The sequence below is a fragment of the Plecotus auritus genome, assembly GCF_963455305.1.
Source record: "Plecotus auritus genome assembly, chromosome: 4".
Lineage (NCBI taxonomy): Eukaryota > Metazoa > Chordata > Mammalia > Chiroptera > Vespertilionidae > Plecotus > Plecotus auritus.
In genome coordinates this window covers 46,241,867-46,247,972 of record NC_137775.1, presented here as the reverse complement: position 1 = coordinate 46,247,972, position 6,106 = coordinate 46,241,867, and the positions used below count along the sequence as shown (strand labels likewise).

Sequence of the window (6,106 nt, the reverse complement as noted above, 5' to 3'; positions counted from 1 at the left end):
GGTGTCTGGGAGCATTTACACCTCTTTAGTAAGATTCAGTCAACAACAGCTATTGAGTGTCCCTTTTCATTATTATTCATAGAAATAACTAATAGAAAATAACAGTTACTACTTAAGACAGATAATTTCTTTTTGGGAATGTATGTCCATAAAATCAGCTACTATTTAGAACAAGAAGGCAATGTTCTCACTTGGTGATAGTTACCAAGATGGCTTAAAGTTCCCCTTAACTTGACTAAATTTTACACAGCTTTTTTCCTGACTCTAGGCTCCTCACTTTAGACAACTTGTAATTTTTTTTCCTCTGTCTCTTTGTAATGTACATCTTCTGCAACTCAGGATTGCCTCTCTCAAGGGATTGGAAGGCATTCCTCTGAAATGAAATAATAAAGAATGACAGTGAAGAAGATCTGACTTTGGATGCTGGGTATACAATGCAATATACAGATGATATGTCATAGAATTGTACACTTGAAAACCTATATAATCTTGTTAACCAAATGTCGGCCCAACACATTTAATTTTTAAAAATGTATTTTAAAAAAAGACAGTGCCCTAAATCTCAATCTCTGTGCAAGGTAGGAGTCTAACTTCTGTAAGTACCAAGTACAAACACAGATGGCCTAATCACCTCTGATATTCTTCAGGACTTTGCTCAACCAGCTAAACCCAACACTTAAAATTCTCATGCCTTTTGTTTCATGGGAGTTGAATTCCGTGTCTCACCCATATTGCATTAGTTGTAAATAAAGTCTTTCTTGCCTGTTTTACTCCTTCCAGTGCAATTTTTCTTTGTCAAGAGAAACCAATATGAAATTCAGAAATAATTTTCAAATATAAGTGCTTTTTAGTCACTGTCCTAATTATTCTATAAACATTCGTATGGTGGGGTTTAGTATTTTGTGTATATTTTCTTTTTTTTTCTAAGAATTTTAAAATTTAAAATCATAGAAAAACACAATGTTTAAACAATAGTGGGTATTTCTTTTGAAAACATTGACTACCATCTATAAGTATTTTTTAAATGTTAATTTTCCTTCTCTTAGTATTACAACTCAATCCTAAAGAGATTTTCAAAGTGTGAACAAAGCTTTAATCAAAAAAGGTGTTCAAATTAAGGTGTTATTTATAAAAGCTAAATTAAGATTCATCCATTCCATGGGAAAATACTGATGATATGATGTTAAATAATAAGACAAGAATTAAATGGCATAATCAGTACCAGAATGTAAACAGTGGCTATCTTTGGTTGGTTGATTATTGGTGACTTTTATTTTCTTTTGTACATTTTTCTGTATTTTAAAATTTAAAACCCTAATTTAAAAAAATATTATTTTAAAATGTCAACATAAAACTATTTCACTGACTGTCCTGCATTTCTAAGAGGAAAATAACCAAGCACTTTGCTTTTCAGGATCACTAGAAGTTTTCTTTGTTTGTTTTTAATTTCTCTTAGGATAAATGCTTTTCCAATTTGATATTGAAATGTTTCTTTACATTAATATTTATAAACTTTAGTGTTAATTATAGTTATCTACTTTTAAATTTTATATTATGAGATTTTGTATTATTGAATGATTACAGCTTTTTTAAATGTAAGAAATTATTATTATTTGTATGAGTTAGATTTTACTTTGGGGAAAACTACTTTTTTAGTGACTGCAAAATGAACAATGTTCATCATTATGAAGATTTTTATTGTTATATTTGTTTTTTATGGCACAATACTTTACAAGTAGAGCATCACATTTCCAAGGTGCTAAGGCTGGAGTATTTTGCCATAAAGTAATTACATATAAGTTCTGATTACATACAGGAGCAGGTTACAAGCTTCCTTCATAGTCTCAGTTGGTTTATGCCCTTAATTCTTCTTCAGTGTCTGCAGTAACATTGTCCGATAGAGGACCCCTTTCTTTTACAGCCTTCCTCAGTGAGGCAAGGTTGTTGACTGGCAGATTAGCTTGTTCTGGATTTAAAAGGGTTTGTCTCTGGACCTGGAATGGGGCCCTTTTCACTTTTTGTAAGGACTGTGGCTTGGGAAAGAGAGCGAACTAACCAACACAAATAGAGTACTTAATCTTCATTTGTCAAAGCTGTGGGTGCTCTGCTTCTTCAATTTATACAAAGAAAAGTTAAATACATTTCTGCAAGATTCAATTCTACAAATTTTCAAGTTGTGCAAATAAGTTTTTATAGCTTAGTAAGAACAATAAATAAGAAAAACAATTCAATGTTTATTTGAATTTGCTGTGGAATAACATTATTTGCCTTACTTATGAATTATTTTTTCTGTTCCAATTTATCTATAGTAATTACTAAGATATTACAAGATGGCCATATTAAAGTTTGTAATGAATGGAAATTCAGGATATGAAAAGTCTGTTTTAATTAGACTTAAACAAATTTTCTAAAAACATGTAACATTAATTCATCCCTTAAAGATGTAAAGACTAAATTCTGTCCATTAGTAAACATATGCAGTTACTATACCTGTATTTGATTAAAAACTGTCATGTCTTTTTTAGATAGCTGCATTTTTCAGTTTCACTGTGAATTCCCAAAAGTGATCCTAGAAAAGCTTTTGAGTTTGAAACTACTATGTACTCTTTTTTATTTCATTGGTATAAATTTACTTTTTTGCTAAATGATTTAATTATGTTTATCCCAGGTAACATTACTGAGGTAGTTAGGATCATGGAATAATGACTTATAGACATTACTTAGATCAGATTTCAGTGTTAGAAACCCATGACCATTTGCTGAGGGCCTCCTAAATGCACATTGCTATCCTCATTTAAAAGAATCAGGGGACTATGATGCTTGACAGTACCAAAGTAAGAGAATGCATACTCCCCTATGCTTGAGAAATATAGGTTCTTCTCAAAAGAACTGTTCTACCTAATAAACTGAAAGCTTATATAAAGGGGAGTAACTCAGTTTAGCAGGAATAAAGCAGGGACAAAGTATTTATTTTTTATAAAATAGTATTCTGCTTTATTACTTGTATCACGTAGGGGCCTGGCAGGAAATAAATGGCACACTTCACTCTGGTAATTAGGCTCATTTAATGAATGGACTATTTGTAATGTGTGGGCAGAATCAAGGTAAATCAAGAAGGCTAACAACTGTAGGGGATCTATAAATTCAAAGTGGCAAGAAGAAAAAGTGGTTACAGAATCCTGAGAGAGCTGTAGCTGAAGGAGAGAAAGACCAGGCAGGAGCTGTGGCAGAGAGGGGACCAGGGGAATGCGTACCCTCATCTCTCTTCCCTTCCATCATCTGACCAGCTACTGCTGCTTCTCATTAGTCAAACTCAAGCAGAATCCAGAAGGCAAGGCACCGAGGTCCGCTTCCTAGGCACAGAGCGTGATGGAGAAGGACCAAGAATATATCTGCAAGGAAAATGGAGGAGATGCAGCACCCTGTTTGGGATTTGACCATAAATTTTGAGGTAGTATACATGTAGCATTTTTTTTTTAGCGTTTCCATGAAGTAAATAAGGTGAACTTGACAGGATTAGCACATTTGACATGCAAATGAGCTAATACTAATTTGCCAAAACAATATTGGAACTATTTTAGAACAATACCTTTAAGACAACTAAGTTGTATTTTACACACCCAATGGTATAGTACATGATTCACTAGTGAGCCTCAGTTTTCATGAATCAGTGTGAATTTTAGCCAAAGAATCATAGCATCTTGGGTGTAGACTAATACCAAGCTCCTCAGATTCACTGGGGCAGGGTTAGGTAAACTAAGTTATGCTAACACCGGGTAAGATTAGGTGTTATAGGTACATGTTTTATGCCACTCTTCTGTACTGTTTCCAAGGTCAATAGCATTGTTTGCCATATCTTAATCACTATGGAGTATTGTATAGAAAATTCATTTTAGTTAGGCTCATATATAAGTAATGGCAGTTTTAAGTTGCACATGGCAAAAAAAAAAAAGATAAAACAAATGAGGAAATCTTAGATTATAGAAATGAGTTGGCTATTTTCAAGAGAACTAGAGTGATACAATTACAATGTTTCTTTAATTAAATATATTCCTTCTGTAAGTAATTTAATTTTAGAACTTCAAATTAAATGTTACTTAGTAACCATTAATTTATAGCAGCAAATGGATATTTCATTAACTGTTATGTTTTCAATATGAATAATAATTTGATTAGTAAAAATTCATAAAACAAAGTATTATTGAGGCAACACTTAAAGCAAGATGAAGGAGAAAATATTAACTGGAAACTGTTGAATTTCCCTGAACAAGTTGATTTATCTGAATAGGAAAACATTGCATATGCCATGCAGATATTCCAGGGAAATGTACATACTGCACATGTAATATATTATGAGCCTTCTTTTTTGTTTATGGAATCTAGTGGTATAAAACACTTTAAAGTTCTATTTTAAAGTATCAAAAGCATAATTTTATATCTTTAGAGTTAATGATATATTTTTTTTCTTTTTGCCTTAAATCCAAGAGGATCCTTCTATTTGGTTTCTCTTCACTTTTCTTTGAGTGCAACCAATTTTTTTCTCCAGTCAATTTTGAACATTATATTTTTCTAGCTTCTTGCTTTGATTTTAGTCATATATAGCTAAATTGATGATGAATTTTTTGAAACAGTCGTTTTTATATTTAATTTCTTGTGAACTAGTCACTATTATAATCTATCTACAGGTATATAGATGAAACTCCAGCACCTTCTGTTCTCTGACTTGGCTTTCTATGGCCCTCTTTTCTTCTCCTGTCTACATTATTAAATTCAGATACAGATAAATTTTAATGTGCAACTTCAAGCTATTAAAATTAATAAAGTAAAATGTGATAAGCTAAACAACTTGATAATTATCTACATCACCATAACATTTCTACTTTACCTCTCGAAACCCAACTTAATTCTTTAAACTGCTCCCATGCAATCCTTCTGTGACTTTTTACCCAGCCCAGTCCCGATTCATTCATGTGTTTTGTAAACACTTATTGAGAACCCACTACCTACCGAAAACTGAGCAAAGCCCTGGGAACTCAAAAGAGGAATTAGATGCAGTCTGCCCTCAGCGTCTAATGGTGGAGTTAGTCATGCAAGCAAATAATTACAAGGGCATGTTTTCAGAGCCGCGACAGAGCAAGAACAGGAAACAAAGGTAAAACAAGGAACGTGGAGGGGTGAAATGAGATCAGTTCTCACTGGAGAGCCCAGAAAAGAGTACTCCACAAAGCGGTCAGAGGTGACCTCTGAAATTGGTTTGCTATTTACTAGACTCAGAAAACCCCACAAAATCATGCAAATCAAGAGGCTCACGTCTTCCTGTTCACCTTAAGAACACTCCTGAAACTGCCCAGGCCCTCAAGGGTATGCATATTGGAAAAGCCGCCAGTATCTGAAGGGTGTCACTTTAAAGAAGCAGTGTGTGCCATTCCATCTTTACAAGGGTGGAGATGGTAGATGTGCCCAGGTGAAGCAGTGGGGCTGGACACAGGGTCTGTGGACCAAAAAGAGTGCTGAATTTCTGCTGCACATGCTGAAAAATGCAGAGAGCAATGCTGAACTTAAGGCTTTAGATGTAGACTCTCTGGTCATTGAGCAGACTCAGATGATAAAACCTACAGAGCTCATGGGCGGATTAACCCACACATGAGCTCTCCCTGCCACATTGAGATGATCCTTACTGAAAAGGATCTGATTGTTCCTAAACCAGAAGCGGAGGTTGCACAGAAGAAAAAGATATCCCAGAAGAAATGAAAACTTATAGCCTGGGAGTAAATTCAGCATAAAATAAATCTAATAAAAGTAAAAGCAGAAAAAAAAGAGTACTTCAAAGAATTCAAAATGGATCTCAAACCTGTGTGTATGTGTGTGTGTATGTGTGTATTTTGGATTTCTTAAGGATTCCTGGACCTGTCTTTTCATTTCCTTAGGGATTAATATCCTAATTAATAGAATAATTATATTTACAATTATACTCTTGTATAGGACTTAATAGTAATGGAGCATATTATTTAGTGAAAATGTGTCTGAAGTGAAAGAGAAGTTGTATTTCCCACTCCTGGTTGGCCTGAGTACATTTATGATGGGTGTGTGTCCTGCTACTTATACC

General features: G+C 33.8%; 1 pseudogene across 1 annotated transcript; it reads left to right on the top strand.

Moving 5' to 3' along the window:
• The first annotated feature begins 5,363 nt into the window (after window positions 1-5,363).
• LOC308246160 (large ribosomal subunit protein uL22-like) lies at window positions 5,364-5,751 on the top strand (annotated as a pseudogene). Its single transcript has one exon. The product of its transcript is annotated as a large ribosomal subunit protein uL22-like (transcript).
• The last annotated feature ends 355 nt before the right edge of the window (window positions 5,752-6,106 follow it).